Source organism: Bombus affinis, unplaced genomic scaffold (genome assembly GCF_024516045.1).
Source record: "Bombus affinis isolate iyBomAffi1 unplaced genomic scaffold, iyBomAffi1.2 ctg00000059.1, whole genome shotgun sequence".
Classification (NCBI taxonomy): Eukaryota; Metazoa; Arthropoda; class Insecta; order Hymenoptera; family Apidae; genus Bombus; species Bombus affinis.
In genome coordinates this window covers 1,590,265-1,607,445 of record NW_026108820.1, presented here as the reverse complement: position 1 = coordinate 1,607,445, position 17,181 = coordinate 1,590,265, and the positions used below count along the sequence as shown (strand labels likewise).

The following is a 17,181-nucleotide window of genomic DNA, read 5'->3' as shown; positions in this document are numbered from 1 at the left end:
ATCAAAAATGATTCTTGTTCAATTACATTCGCCACTTATATCGCGGAAGCGTAAAATTATTTCAAACAATATGAAAATAATTTATCGTGAAAAATATTTTACGTATTGTTTCTCGTTTTTATCGTAAATTAAGCACGTTCCCATTTCTTGCCATAAGAAATAATGGATAATCGATAACAACAGCGTAACGAAAGTAAAAATTATTGTTCATTCACGTTTTGAACTTAATTTTATCAGCTGTACTTTTTCAGCTACTTTGATTTTACTTAATTTCAAAGAACATATTTAAATAATAGCTGGCTTAACGTATAAAATATAACGTCGAAACATTACCGCGACTGTCTTGAACAGATTTCCGCCTGAAGATGACTTTAAACGTTTCCGTATCTCGTAATTTGCGAGAAACGAATCTCATACATTTCTACGAGACCTTGCTCTGTCCACCTTGCAGTTCCTTCCTTGATTGACTTTCAAATTTCCCCCTGGATTCTAGGCTGTTTCTGTCATATAGAGTGAAGAGTTCGCTGGCCCTCGAAGCAAAGAGACAAGCACATAGAAAGTCTGCCTTTGGGGTTGGAAGTAAGCATAATTTACGATACGATGATCTAATCCCTTCATCACGCTTGGAATATACATGGTTGCCTGTAAAAGAACGCAGTTTTATATTCAGCAAGTTGCAAAGAAAAGATCTATGTCATTTTGTGATCTTATAGTACTCACTCGAGAGGAAAGGAAATTTTAATCAACGTTATATAATATTTGAAATCCAATTACTGGGTCAAGAAGAAGAGAAAAATATCCTTCGCCATTGATAAGAAATATTTCATTTGACTTTCTGTTTTAATATACTGCGGGCACGAGAAAATATTTGCGCGTGTCCATATTTTCCAATCAACCGTTTTCCTATCAGCTTTTATATTTCAAATCAAATCCTTATAATCGTATGAAAGTACCATTAAATAATACCAAGTTTAATACATGTATCATGTATTTATATTCATATTATTTAAATACCTTTCGTAGTCACTGTATAACTGCCATCTGTGGATAATACATAATTCTCTATTTATTCCTTCTGTAGCCGATATTGCACGACATGCATTATTTATTGATTTGTACGTGTGTCCACAATAGGTAGATTTCATTCTATGTGTATTCATAAAAAAAAATTCGTTGAATTCAAATCAGATAATGGAGGAGATTATTTTATTGGACACGTTTATTCTATCTATTCTATCGAGGGTTCGATTTAAACGTTCGATTTAAATGTTAAATAAAAAGTACGGTATATCAAATAAATAGGATTAATTTTTGGATCTACGCTTATCAGATATTTTATACTTCTCTCATTAAACATGTACTACAAATTTACGAAGTTTTGGATTACTTCCTTGTAACATTCTCTCTCTCTCTCTCTCTCTCTCTCTCTATATATATATATATATATATATATATATATATATTTGTATATATATATAAATATACAAATATGTACATATATATAAGATCGTAATCCGGGAATAATTCAGGGATCTATTCTGTAGTCTGAAAATCGAGTTTTTATTATGGAGTAAATGATAAAATACAAAAATAAACAACAATTAATATGCGTCTATAACAATAAATAATAATTATATAAACGGGAAATAAAAAGTCTTTAGTACAATGTTTACCTGAAAATCGAGAATCGATTTTCAACGTCCTGAGCTACCGATCTTTCTTCTTCAGTCCTTAAAATTTTAAATAACTATTCTGTAACCTTGTCTGTCTCTAATGTAACTCTCTGTCCGTCCGCGAAAAATTTACTTCTTAAAATGGTCGTCCATAAAACAAAAGAAGGTCTGTCCGTGAAACACAGCCTGTCGTGCTACCCGTAAAACAAAAAGAATCCCTATCCTACATGAACTCTAGGGAGTTTATACCGCCCCTCGAATGGGGAGTGGAACAGATTCCCTTCAGATCCCCGATTATCGTTATCCACTTCATATATGGAGTTTGAAATCCTTCTTAGAATTATGAAAGGTCCTTTCCTAATTTCTTCCAGCTTATTTCTATTCATTTTTTTTCCGTTATGGGTGAAGACCATATCACCGATTTTAAATTCGTGTTTTCTTCTTTTTTTATCGTATTTTTGTTTGTTAATTTCGAAATTTCTTGTTGAGTTTTTGAATGCTTCTTCTCTGTCTCTTTTTATGTTTATCTTATTCTCCATTATTTCCTTAGGGACGATTTCAATCATTTTTCCATTCAGTAAATGATTTGGGGCAAACCCCGTTACACTGTGTCTGGTGTTATTGTTTTCTTCTACGCTTTCTTCTGTGATTTTTGTCCAGTTTCTCTTATTTTTGTCTGAATTACATCTGATCCTGTTTACTAATGTTTGATTTACCCTTTTGTTCAGTCCATTGGAGGATGGGCAGTCTGTCGAGGTGAAAATTAATTTAATGTTCCTTTTCCTCGTATACTCTTGAATTTCTTTGGATGTCATTACTGGGTATCGGTCTGCAAGGATAATTTTTATGCAATCAGTTTCTCCTGTCGAGTCTATAAGTTTTATGATATCTTCTGTGTGTTGTGTTTTCGATGTGGACATAAAAACAGCCCTTGAAAAATGATCGATGAGTATGTGCATGTATTTCTTTGGTGAGTTGTTATTGGGTGAAATCGACCTGGGAAATTCAGTGCTTCATAAATCACACAAGGTTGTTTCTTGGGCAGTGGCTCTGGCTTTCTGTCCAATCTTGCGTTACTCCCTTGTGTTTTTCTTCCCTTCGTCTGATATTGCCCCAAGAATCCGATTAAGCCATTTGTTGATTGTACTGTTTCTTTATCGATTTTATCTTGAATGTGTACGGGTAATCCAATAACAATTAGATTTATCCCTGTCTCTTCAGAAGTCTTCCTCCTTACTTCCAATATTAATCATTCCTTTTTTATGGCATATTCAGTGAATGAACCTGAAATGTATTTAAAGTTATAAGCGTATCGTACTGCAGACCAACCTTTATTGCCAGAAGCTTTTTGAACTGCCACCTTCCAATTTTCCCAGTTGTATTCTTCATCCTTCGGCAGATTTGTCTGGTACCATCCTGATGCTGTTTTTCCCAAATATTTCTTCAAATTCTTGATCCTTTTTTCATCAGTTTGGATTTTGTATTTTTCGTATTCGGTTTCATACTCATATTAGAGTATGGAAGGGATGCGTATGTGAAATATGAATATTTCATACTCCAATCTGTGGCTTTTTGCGTTCCATCAAATTGTTTTATGACAAAGTCTGTGCCTTCTCTCTCATGCATGTTTTGTTTCTGGAAGATTTCTAATAATGTTTCTGTTTGAAGATTGGGCTTTTCGATTTCGGTCTTTATTTTCCTTGTGGGGATGATCTCCGATTCTTCTAAGTAAATATCTCGAAACACGAAGTTTAAACTTGTACCGATGTATGACGCTGCCGTTGCGTCATCCATCGTGAGTGCAATGTTTCTGTAATGGCTTACCTTGGTTAAGTTGTTTGCGGCTTTCTTCACTATCGATAAACTGAATAACCGCGGACGATGATCTCTTGCTTGATATTCTGGAGGAAAGACATCACATACTTCATCTTCTGGTTTTCTTATGGATTCTTATGCATTCTATTTTCTCCCCCTTGCGTTCTCGTTCACGGCGATACGTAGCTTCACTTCTAACGGCATGGCGTAGTGAAAATCGATTTGTAAGATGGTAATTTGGTGATAATTCAGGGATCGATTCTGTAGTCTGAAAATCGAGTTTTTATTATGAAGTAAATAATAAAATACAAAAATAAACGACAATTAATATGCGTTTATAACAATAAATAACAATAATTATATAAACGGGAAATAACAAGTCTTTAGTACAATGTTTACCTGAAAATTGAGAATCGATTTTCAATGTCCTGAGCTACCGATCTTTCTTCTTCAGTCTTTAAAATCTTAAATAACTATTCCGTAACCTTGTTTGTCTCTAATGTAACTCTCTATCCGTCCGTTCGGGAAAAACGTGCTTCTTAAAATGGTCGTCCGTAAAACAAGGGAAGATCGGTCTGTCCGTGAAACACAGCCTGTCGTGCTACCCGCGAAACAAAAAGAATCCCTATCCTACATGAAATCTAGGGATCTTGCATATATATATGTATCCTTTTAAAATTCTAAAAAATTATACAGATTCATAAAAATATAGTTAAAGACTTTGTAATATAGCGGTTTTTAAATAAATATATATAGTTTTTAAATAAATGTTAAATTTCTTCCGACTATTCGTATCACATTACGATTATGCTCTTTTAGTTCTATAGCTTACGAAGTTAGTTTAGAAGTCGAGGCTTACCTCACAGGCTTACACAAAAGTATTGGTTGAAGTTTTCCTATCAAAAAAAAAAAAAAAGTAAAAAAAAAAGGAAAAAGTTGTAATCGCTTTAATCCGCAGGTTGTAGTTAACACGTTTGTGTTTCGATTTAAAAGTTAATTCAATTAATCCATAATATCGAAATGTTGCTAACTGTTATTTTATATTTTTTTTATATTATTTGATATTTAATCGTTTGATGAATACCATAGATATCTGATATTTAATCATTTAGATGAATTTCATAGATATGTAATATTTCATCGGTAGATACGTTCCATCAAAGTTTAATATTCATCCGCCCACGTACTCTAAGGGAAGATTTCATATAAACTAATATTCATAACGTTTTAAGACATTTATTAAATAATTACGTAACACTTTATGTTAATTTGGAAATTTAAATAAATTAGAGAATTATCAACACCATTCGTTGTTATAACTATGCTTAATAACTCGGAATACAAACAGCTTTCAAGTAATCGGATAAAATTTATCATGCTGCTAAAGTAAAAGTATGATTTATACAAGGTAAAATCTCCTTTGTAAGTAGTGTGATGCTCGTTATGTCAGGCACACGAAGTATACGCGCATATTATATCACGTAATTTCAGCTTTATTCCATCTCTTAATCGCTTGGTTTGAAGAAGCCGTAAGTAACAAGCGAAGCCATAGCGTAAAATAGTTTTATTAAACTTGTAAACAAATATAAGAAATATAGTCGTAGTATCCAACTGCAAGTTCAAATGCGAAAAATAACGTTCGGGAAAATTTGTGACATGGTGAGAAATTTTATACTCATATCCTAAATTGATAACATATATATTATTTGTAGAAAATTATATTTATTTGTATATATGTAAACATAATATCTATTAATGAAAAAGTTAATTAAGAAATACCCTATTATTATTACTATTCGTATCTATTATTTTTCATTTAATAAAAAACTAGTGTACACCAACTCATGTTCATTCTACTGATCTTATTTTTACGGTTCGAAATATATATATCGAATTTCGATTTTCCATCGTGTTTCGCTTATGATTCATAAATATTAATTAGCATGCGATTAATTGGTGTTATAATTCAGAATGTTCGATATTCATTTACATTTATATTACTTTCACGTTATAGTTCAATATTTAACGTTGGTTAAATATTTTATTATTTGAAAGACTTGTGTCTATACTTCATATGCGACAAAAATTGAGAATTCTTCACGTTTTTTAATTTAACGATCCTACTTTTATTTCAATTAAATCTCGATTCTTAAACTTTCATTTATTCGCGTCAAAATTAAATCCTAAGCTTCAATCCTACGCTTCCCTATGTAAAAACCTTTTAATCCTTATTTTTCGAATAGTTTGCGAGAATTGATCTTCGCGCAAGAATTAACGCCACTCAAGTACTAATTGATTCCATCTCCAGAGCGCTTAAGTGACATTCGATTGTCGCTTGAGTAGTTCTTATCCTCGCTGTAAAATACGACAGAATTTCGATTCCTCGATCATTAATTACATTATGAGACTACTTTCTCACGCTTTTCCATTCCACGCCGTGATTCCGCTCGCCTAACTACTCTTTCGTTATAGCGCCGATCAGACTTTCAACAAGCTCACGATTAATCTCGATAATGAAATTTCCATCACTATCGCAATAAAAAAGATTATTCTACGTTAAGCTATATCTTCTTTTTTTAATTGACAGAATGCATCGATACGTTGATCGCCACGTGTATTTTATAGATTTTGGCCAATAGATCGAATAGAAACACAGAGTGTGATTCTACGTGAAAAATAAGAAAGATAGGAAAAACACCTGGTATGATTTATTACAATTAATTTTTTTTCATCCGAGGATCGAAATTGAGGATTTAACCGGTGTACTGAAATTTTTACAAATTTTATTCCACATTTTCCACTCGGTTTTTCACGTAGAATCAGTAATTGCTCGCTTCTGCCGCAATATTTTTCAGCCCATTTACATTATTAAAAGAAACGTTTTACTTTTCCAAGGTATTGTAGTATCGTGGGCAAAAGGCCCAAGGTATCGGCCGAACCGTATACAAAGTGGCGAGAGCCGTGGCGCCGTCGAGTACATCAATGTATCGTCGGTCCTTTCAAGTGGACAGTTTTGTGGAAAGAGCCTGCGTGACCCTGGCCACGGGGTTTCGGGACATGTGTTCGATGGGACGAGAAAAGACAAAGAGACGCCAAGGGTAGAGTTAGTTGAGACGCCAGCGAGAACGAATGCAAAAGGCGTGCAGTATGAGTTGAGAAGCGAGAGCGTGCGAGTGCAGATGCCGAAGACGAGAGTTGTAGAGTTGCTAGCGTTGTAGAGAAATCGAGTTGTTAGTTATAGAGTTGCGAGAGTGATTTGAACGGAATAAGACTTTTGTGTTTTAGTTCAAGTTGAACATTTATCGTTCTCTGTCCAATTAATCTCTGTTATTTTTATTAATCTTAATAAATAGCATTAGGAGAATTTTACAAATCTAAATCATCCTAATCCTATCCTTTTTCCGATACTACAGTATTGTATTACATTCGCGCACTCTTCTCCGACAACGTTACCTAATTCCTTCATATCGTCGGAAATTCCTTGGCCCATTATTCGCGTTTCATTCGTTGGAAACTTGCGTTAATTTGTTCGCCAACTGGAAGTTACATAAGTCCGTCGATTTTTATTTCCACGAACTGTTAGAATAGGATAAAATTTTGTTGCCATAAATTGTATTTAACGCGGAGTTATCAACCACGAGCTATTGTATAAAGCTTATTACTTATTGTATAGAACTTTTACTATATCGTAGATCAATAACGTACTAAGATTATGAAAATTTATGATTTATTTATGACTTCTTTATGACTTATTATTTATTATTATAATATTAAGACTTATGTACGCGACTCGAATATTTATGTATTCTCCTTCAATATCCTTAATCCCTTCGATATGACGTATAAAATTTACAAATTGCCATTTTAACACAATTCAAATATAGTTCGCGTGATTCTCGATGATGGCGGCAAGCAGAACGGACACGTGCACGACGCTCCGTAGGCATAACCGAAATACCTGGGTAAATTAAAGAACTCGGGCGGAAAGTGCACGAAAGTGAAGTTTCTAGTGCTCCGGAATGAGTGGGAATACAAGAAATAAGGGAGCTCGCTGGTATAAAAGCGAGAGAATCGATTGAAAGTGCGTGTGGAAAGTGAGGTTAGGGGAAGAGCGAAGGCCATCTTGGGTCGCGAGACCGAAGCGCCACCGGGCGGGCTACCTGGGTAACCAAGGAGTGGGAGAGCGCCCCCGTGGAGGGCCAGTCAAAACTCCCCGCGTCGAACAGTGATAGGGACACTGCGAGTTTAAGTATCCGGTCATCAGACAGACGACTGGCGACCTTACGACGACATCGGCAAGTATTTAGGACACGAATCGCATACACGCGGAAGGATACATCTCAAAATACATATATATATATGTATATTAAAATCATAAACACAATATGGACAAGTACTACAAGGTAAGTAAACTTACGGCTCAGGGGGTTTCGGAGCTTCCAGGCCCCGTCGGGGATTCGAGTAGCGTTCCAGGCTCGACCCGACGGTCACCCAACGACTGGACGAACGGCGAGGGGAAGGTCGATCCCAGGGCCTCCCCTCGTTCGGTAAACACGACCGGGGACCAAGAAACACCCGCAGATGTCACAGAGGGAAAGATGTGCAAAAAAAGCACAAGAAGATACCTCGCATTTGATGAAGACATCGCGGGATTCATCGAGGATGTCGAGATGCCAATGCAGGCACTCAAGGAGAAGACACCTCCCACCGTAAAGGCGACCCGATTCGCAAAGGAAAAAATCCCGAAAGGTGACAAGATCACCAGATATTTGAGAAAGTCCCCAGTGGAGGGGAGGGCGGGCAAGACAACGAGAAGCCTGGCCAGAAGCCAGCCGATGGCATCGAAGGACGAAGCGGCCAGCACCTCGGAGCTGGACACACCGGCGGAAATGTCGGCAGCGGCAGCGAAGCGGCGGCGCCAAGGGAAAGTCTCAGGAGGAAGGCCATGGCGAACAGAGCAACGGCCGAGACAGAAAGCAATGACGAGGACAGTATCGTCATCAAAATGAGCGAATGGAAGACGATGACGGAAATCATCACAGAAGTCTTCCGCGAAATCCAATACATAGGTAGCAGACTCTACCTCATGAGCAAAAAGGATTCCGACATCAAGGAAAGGAGGGACGCTATCAGTAAAAAAGCGTCCAAGCTCCACTCGATGTTGGACGAGATGAGGCTCAAGAGGAACGCTAGGACAGCCACGGCCACCAGGATGACCACCCCTCCGGGGAGGAGTGAGGAGAAGGAAGGAAAAAGGAAGGAGAGATCGCCCGTCGAGGGGAAGGGCGACACCAAGAGAAAGAGACCAACGACCATGAAGGCCTCCTACGCAGGAGCCTGTGCCGGCAACAGCTCGGCAAAAGCGACTACTGACTACACGGACAGCGATGTAAAGGATGACTGGATCCCTGTCCGCGGAAGGAGAGGAAAAAGAACGGGCACCCCGACGGTGGCCAGTAAGGCGAACGCAGGAAGGGCGGCATTGGACAAGCCAAAGAGGCCGGAGGAACCGAAGAGGATTCGTAATAGACCCGAAGCCATCCTCGTCAAAGTAGGGCAAGACAAGGAGTGGATCCAGGCCTACAAAGACCTGATGGGGGCAAAGGAGACCCTAAAAGAGAGCTGTGGAATTAGGAGGACCAGAACAGGTGACATTCTAATCGAGCTGAAAGCAGGTAGCAACGCCAAAAAGACCGCGGCGGATATGAACACGGCGCTAAGTGGCAAGGTGAGAGCGCTACCAATGCGCGACAAGACCTCCGTAGAGATCAGGGATATAGACCCGCTCGTAGGCAAGGAAGAACTAGCCAGGGTGATAGGAATGCATCTGGGCATAAGCGACATCACTGAGGTCGAAGTAAAGACCCTAAAAATGGCGCCGTGGGGCACCCAATCGGCAATAGTGACGATGCCGAAAGCCTACCTGGCCAAAGAGGGGGCGAGCCGGAAGATCAGAACCGGCTTGACGATAGCCTCGATAAAGGCACTACCCAATGTAGTAAAGTGCTACAGATGTCACATGTTCGGTCATATCGCGAACAAATGCACGGCGATAAGCCCTGGAAAGGAGATTTGCAGGAAGTGCGGAGCCAAAGACCACACGATAGCTGCCTGCGCCAACGCACCCTGCTGCTCCATCTGCAGCAAGGAGAAAGGTGTGAAATTTGACCACGTAACCGGATCCCTGGCGTGTCCGGAGTATAGAAGGCGGTTGAAAGCGAATAAATGAGGATACTGCAGATAAACCTCAAAAGATGCAAGCTGGCGCAGGACATGATGCACCAATGCGCGATCGAACTTATGCCGGATATAATAATAATTTCCGAGCCGAACAGGCAGCTACCGCACTGGTTTAATGACACCAAAGGAGACGCCTCGATATGGGTCACACTCCTCAACGGCAAACTGCCCGATGAAACAACAGAGGTCAAGAGCGACGGGATAGTGGGCGTCCGCGTCGGCGACGTCTTCTGCTTCAGCGGATACTGCTCGCCCAACATAAATAGGCTAGCATACTCCGAGTACATAGACACGCTGTCGACTATGACGAAGAGCGCTGCTAGAAGACACGACAAGGTCGTCGTGGCCGGAGACTTCAACGCAAAGTCAACCTGTTGGGGAGGATCGACCACAGACAAGAGAGGGAGAGTCTTAATGGAGGCACTAAGCAGCCACCGGGTGTTTCCACTGAGGCTCAAGGAAAAGTATACCTTCTTCATGAACGGGAAGACGAGCTTCCCTGACATAATAAGCGTATCCAATAAGGTCAGCGAGATACACGCCGGAAGCGCGGTCTTGGACAAATACTCGGCCTCGGACCATCTGTACGTGCTCCACAGGTTTAAGGCGAGGAAGACCCGAACCGTATCGAAGTTCTTCAGGTACGTGACCAAGGACATATCGCCGGAGGAGTTCCTGAGCAGATTCGACGACACTCTGAAGAAGGAAGACCTCAACGCGGCTATCGGAGAGGATGAGGCCGAGCCCCTGCAAAAGAGCATCGAAGGTACGTGCGAAGGGATGCTAAGGAAGTCGAACAGTGCGGCGACCCGCAAGTACGCGAACTACTGGTGGAACCCGATGATCGCGGAACTGAGAGCGCAGGCGCACAAAGCGCTCAGGAGGGTGACGAGAGAAAGGAAGAAGAACGCCGGCAACACCGAGCCCCTCGTCAACGCCTACAAGGAGATCCGAAGGCAATTAAAAAAGGAGATCGCCCGCAGCAAAAAAACAGCCTGGGCAGAATACTGCAAGATACTGGAGAGCGACCCTTGGGGCAAACCCTATCGCACGGTCATGAAGATATGTAAAAGCAAGGGACCAACCAACGACATGCCGATCGACATGGTGAAGGCAGTCTTACAGAGGCTATTCACCTTGGGACACGGACCCCCCCATTATGAGGGCCGCGAAAAGGCAGAGACCGAAGAAGAAGGAGATATTAGCCTCAGCGTCGCCATCGGCGAAGGCGATGTCGTCGATGCCGCCGGAAGAATGAACACCAAGAAGGCTGCAGGAGTCGATGGCGTGCCGGGCGAGATCGCGAAGCTGGTAGCGAGTCGCAGGAGCGAACTCGTGACAAGGGCGTTCAACGGCATCACTGAAACAGGAAGGATCCCAGTCTGCTGGAAGACGGCCAGAGTAATACTGCTAAGGAAACCGGGTAAGGATCCCAGTCTCCCTAACGCGTACCGGCCGATAAGCATACTCCCAACCATGAGCAAGATCTGGGAAAAATGCTTTAAGAAGATCATCGAGAGATGCATCGGAATGGACCCGTTCCATCGGAGGCAATATGGCTTCAGAAAGAAGAGGAGTACGGTAGACGCCATCACGCAGGTGATGAAGTTTGCCAACATCTGCAGACAGAAGAAGGTAGTATGCGTGATGATCACCCTAGATATTAGCAATGCCTTCAATTCGCTCAGCTGGAAGAGCATATACGAGGAATTTGACAAGAGGAAGCTGCCATGGAAGGTCAAAAGGCTAATCGGCAGTTACCTATCCGGAAGGAGGATCATCGTGAGCAACCAGCACGGCACGGTGGAGCACGAGGTGGCGGCGGGAGTCCCGCAGGGATCCATCCTCGGACCATTCCTGTGGAACTTGGTATACGACCGGTTGCTCGAGAGACTCGACAACATGCCAATGGTCAGAGCAACCGCCTTCGCGGATGATCTGGCCATCACATGCTCCGTCGGGAGGAACGAAGAGGCCTCCGCCAAGGTCAACACGATGCTAAGGATCGCCAACGACTGGTGCACGAGTGTCGGGCTCACCCTGGCGAGAGAAAAGACGGAGGTCATGTTCATCACAAGCTTGCGAGTGCCGAGAGTGGTGAAACTCAGGTTGGGCTCCTCGGACATCGAAACGGTCGATCGCATCAGGTACCTCGGAGTCGTCATTGACTCCAGTCGGAGGTTCGGTGCGCACATCGAGATGGCGTGTAACAGAGCCGACAAGTTAATAGGAGCACTTAGGGGAATTCTACCCAACATCAACGGGCCGCCCAGCTTGGCTCGGAGGCTCTACTACAATGTGTGGGAGTCCATCGTAACTTACGGAGCACCGGTGTGGGCTAGAGCAGCGAATACCGATAAGAACAGGAAAAAGCTGAAACGTGCACAACGAACGGCCCTGTGCATAACAACGACGGCATATCGTACCGTCTCCCACGCGGCTCTTTGCGTGTTGACCGGGAATCTCCCGATTTACATAAAGATAAAGATGCTCGGAGAGACCTACGAGAGGAAGAAGATCCACGGGCCCAGGAGTGGCACGGATGACGACTGCAAGCTGAAGGAGGAACTGGAGGCGATTCGCAAGAAGGCCCAAGAGGACTGGCAGAAGGAGTGGAACAACTACAAAAAAGAAAATATCACAAAGAAGCTAATACCGAGTGCGCTGTTATTTACCAAAAAGAAGATGGACATCGATCACCACACCATGCAGCTGCTAACCGGGCATGGGAGCTTCGGTGTCTATAGGAAAAGGATTGGCAGGGACAGCGACAGCAACTGTCTCGACTGTGGAGACCCGAACGACGATGCAGAGCACGCCCTCTTCGCGTGCCCGAAGTGGACGGACAGAAGGATCGAGCTCGAGAACGCTCTGGGCGGGAAGATAGACGTGGGCAATCTGATCGCCACGGTGACCGCCAAGGACGAGAGCTGGAATAAATTTAGGCAATTCTGCAAGACCGTCATGTGTCACAGGAGGGTGACAGCGAGGGCCTGGGAAGAAGCAAGGAGGAGAACGAGCGAAACAACAACTACGCGGAGCAACGAGGGCAAGAACAGGAAACAACGAAAAACCGCAGAAGGAGACCAGCCCAGTATTCTGAACTGGCTGAGAGGACGACATGAGCAGTAACGGCCCGAAGAAGTAGATACTACGGGGCACGAAAGGACAACCCTGATTACTGCCGACAGGTTTTACCGGGGTTGTCTGCCCCCCAAGCGGAGGAAGAAGGAGGAGGGGTTTTTAGTGGGTATGGCAACGACATCCGACCGACTCCCACATAACCCAGTGATGCGGGTCACTGGGCATGCGTAATAGCATTTTCCCCTCCCCACGCAAAAAAAAAAAAAAAAAAAAACCGAAACGGATAGAGATTTATTTCATCCTCTACGTTTCCTAAACGTTTCATGGACTTTTGCATTTTTAAAATTCCCACAAATGCACGAACATCCGCGATCTAATAATCTAACGATGAGTCCGCTATTTCGGAAGATATTTCTATATTTTGGGTAAATCGTTGCTTTGTAATATTTGACATAAGAGATGCTCGTTAACGAACGCGTAACGTCGGATGTCCACGTTTACCGCGACTCTTTCAGGAGAAGAACTTTGCAGCTAGGAGAGTTTTAAGAAACTTTTAATTTAGAAGAATTTTAAAGAACGACCGTAACATGTATATTCCGACGCAAATGTCGTTCCTGATAGGAGAATCACACAGTCGAGTTCAGCAATCGAATCGATGTTCAACAGACGCGAGGGCAGAAGCAGACGAAGAATAAAGAGAGAATAAACACGCACTCGTTAAATCAGCGCAACGAGTAAAGTAGATCTAGCCATTATTCCGTTCTGAAAAGGAAGACGAATGGAAGAGGAAAGGAAGGTTCAAAAGAGCATCGTTCGCTTTGATTATTGACACACGCTCACGCTAATAACGGTCATTGAAAGGCGAACGGAGAATGAGAATTATTGAAACTTGGAAATATCGAAAGCTTGAAGCTTCGCTAATTAAGAGAAGTCAACTGTCATAAACGTCGATGAAGATCCTATGGACGGAAAGTTAGGAAATTTAATCTTTTCCCTTTACGTTTGACTCGAACGCGAACAGTTCGATCTGTTTCTCGTTTGAGGAACGACCTAACGAGTATACAGAGTCTTTCGCGTACATTACTCGTCGGAAGTTTCGAGTCATTGCGCGTTTCATCAAATTTTGCAGAATTTAAAGAATCGAAGACTTCGCTTTGATAAATTTTTAATTAAAGAAACGTATAGTCGAGTGCAGGCGACTATTGCTGATAACTGTAACATTTATTTTAGTAACGAAATTGACAGGAGATTTGGCATAGATAATACAGGAAAAGTATTTTAAGCTTTCCATATACGAGGGAGAAAAAGTTTAATTATTTATATCGTAAAGTGGCGTCAGGGAAAACCGGTGTCTTATTTCATGAATCTGAGTCTTCTATCGAGTAAACGTTCCTCTTTAATAAAATCTATAACGTGTTAGAACGATACAACAATTTTAGTTATTCCGTAGAGTATTACGACAACAGTCTTAGACCATTTGCATGATGATCAGGATCGCATGGTCAAGCAGACAAGTAAGTGTCACAGTGTAAAAGAAAAATAGTATCGGTGCATGACGTAGGGATGATGTACGGTGGTAAAGCGAAAGCTGAAGGACATTCGAATAAAAAGAAATAATAAAAAGAAAATTAGTTATCGGTTATACAATGTGAACAAAATTACGTACGTGTTTAGAGCAACGACGTTGCCTACTACAGTTGTACGGTAACGAGCCTTTAGAATTTAAAGCCTGGATATTACTCTCGCGATGCTCGTCGATTATACGATGGACATTTTTCTAATAGTTTACAGTAAAAATATTCCTACGTCCAATAGATTGAATTTCAAGTTGAAAAATAATATTAGAAAAGACTGAAAACTTCACGATTCCTAGGATTACGTGTAACATTGCGTCTGCGGAGCTAGAAAATTGATCCACCGATTGGTCTCAAAGGAAAGTTATTTATAAGTCAAAGAGTATCGTATTGCATCGTTCTTTCTTTATTCGAAGCACTCGGGAACGTTCGCTGTAAACATTTCCATTGTATCGCGATCAACGAAGAATGATTCGTTTCGTAACTATAATCGCATTTTCATCCATAATGGACAAGACGAAACAAAGCGAAAGGAAAGTTGTACGTTCTCAATTACTCCTATACGGAACAAAGATCAGAAGTTATAAGTTATAGTCATAAGGGGCGACTTAATTGAAAATTACCAAGACACTTGACATCACGCGTTGCTCGAGAGCGAAGTTAGGCGGATGTTTATATCTTCTGGGAGTCCCAGAGCAGCAGTTAAAGGTTAATATCGAGAGCGCAGCGATGGTAAACGTTATAATAATACAAAGTTCCGATATTCTCTAACTCTAACCATTCTACAAATTTCATCTTTAAACGGTATCGTGATCTGGTCCTGGTTTAACCAATTGGCTGTTTTCCACGAGTATACTCGTCACGAAGAGATGGCAGTATTTTACGTTACGACGAGCCCCGTCAGTACTAAATTGAAAAATAAAACAGTCGTTTCGTAACAACTTAATTCTATATTATAACAGCCACCCGTACTCCGTGTTCGACGAGTATACTCGCCATCGCTTACTGTTCGCGACACACTTTTAGGTACACGCTTTTCAAAGAGGTCGCAACCGCTAACTACTAAACTTTTTTATTCTGACATTGAAATTTAACAAGAATAAATCAATATTAGCGGCAATTTCAGTTCTATCCTTGGCACGTAAATACAATATAATTTACCTTTAACGAAAATGAATGCAATTATTCGTAATTATTCGCGATACTATTTACTTATATATTTTCCTATGTTGTCTTACGTATCTGTTATTTGTAATAGATGAGATCGAACGAGAAATATTAGAGGATCAGCAGCAGGGTTAATTTATCAGTGTAAAAATATGCGCAAACTTCAACAATTATGTGCTCTTAAGAATTACGAAGAAAGCGGAGATATACCTAACGAAAAATCTGAGTTTCCCTGTAAACAATGTCGCCTAGGACCCAAGTTGGTAGGAGGTTTCTTCCTCCTCTCTTCCTTCCTAACATTGGTCCCAACCAATCGACATCGCGGATTGTTGCCCTCACTTTATTAACTAAAAATGTAAGCAACGAATCCGCGTTCTTCGTTCAAAGGGCACACCCATACCAAGCTTTCCTCCGTATTCACATCAGAATAAGCTTCAGAGTTTTCCATCGTCTCTCACGGTGACTAGAGTTCCTGCATTCCCTATAACTCTCACCGTTTCTATATCTCTCAGAATTTCCTACCACAGTCAAAGATCTAACTTCTAACATTAAGTCTCATACCGTGTTACTTTCATATCTATATTATTGCAGCGTGATAAGTTATTAAGTGTTTATATCTATTCAATCGTGTATACTAAGTGTTGGAAATATATATTTTAACTCTGTGAGCCACAGTGTTATCATACCTGAATCACCCCTATTATCTTAATCGAAATACGGGGATCGAACTATTCGTGGTGTCGATCATTCTAATCGTAACGGGAATTTACGACTCCCGTTGACGCGTATTCTAACGACCGCGTCTCCCCGCGATAGCTCGAAAAAACAGTTTCTTTTTAAAAAATCTACACATTCTTTTCTCTGTTCGAATAGAATAGAATAGAATTCCGATAAATAAGAATTTGGTATGAAACTAACAACGTTCCAGTCGTACAGAAAGAAAATACAATTTAATTAAAAACGTGGGAGGTGGTGTAAGAATCGGCGATAGAATTCATCAAGAGTACGTGACGTTGGAAAAGCTACAGTCACAGATGTTAGAAAATGGAAACGTGATATTGAGAATTATGTAAAGCACGTGGATTGCTCGAATGATGGGGTAACTGTGGGGAAACCTTAAATACACTGATGTAATGGGATGGTTTCGTTGTGATAAAGACGATAATAACGACGATTTTATACAAATGGAAACAGCCAGCTAAAACGATAATGGAGAGGCACTTTCCCATGCCGAAGCACCCATGCCATTCGAAAAAGGGGCTTCGATCGTATAAAATTCACCGCGCAAAAGCTCCCAGGTACAGAGAAAATGTAATTTTACGCAGTTATTTCTACCGAAAGAATCGTGTGACGTGGTGCTTAAAAAGATATGGAATGTATAAATATTCAAAAAATCAATTTTATAAAATTAAATCTATCGATCCATTAATAGGATTAAAAGAAAGGAATACATCCGAAATGTACACAAAATTGAAGGAAAGGAAGATTTGTATAAAAATTGTAATAATACGATGCAGCAATTTCACGATACCATTTAATTAAAGTGGGTGTATATTTTTTTGAGAGCATCCTCTGTACATCAGAAATATATTACGAAATAGAAATATGTTATTACTGGTTTTCCGATG

The 17,181-nt window shown here is 41.0% G+C and overlaps 1 protein-coding gene across 2 annotated transcripts in view; it reads left to right on the top strand.

The window, feature by feature from the left end:
- LOC126926787 (uncharacterized) overlaps positions 1 to 17,181 on the top strand; it is a 182,415-nt gene that overhangs the window by 13,550 nt on the left and 151,684 nt on the right. Inside the window, exon 2 of one of the 2 annotated variants that reach the window (XM_050743133.1) lies at positions 12,920 to 13,095. The exons of the other annotated variant lie outside the window; for it this stretch is intronic. The gene's annotated coding sequence lies outside the window, so the exon portion shown is untranslated. Of the gene's footprint in view, positions 1 to 12,919; positions 13,096 to 17,181 lie in introns of those variants that run through there. 2 annotated transcript variants of the gene reach the window in all.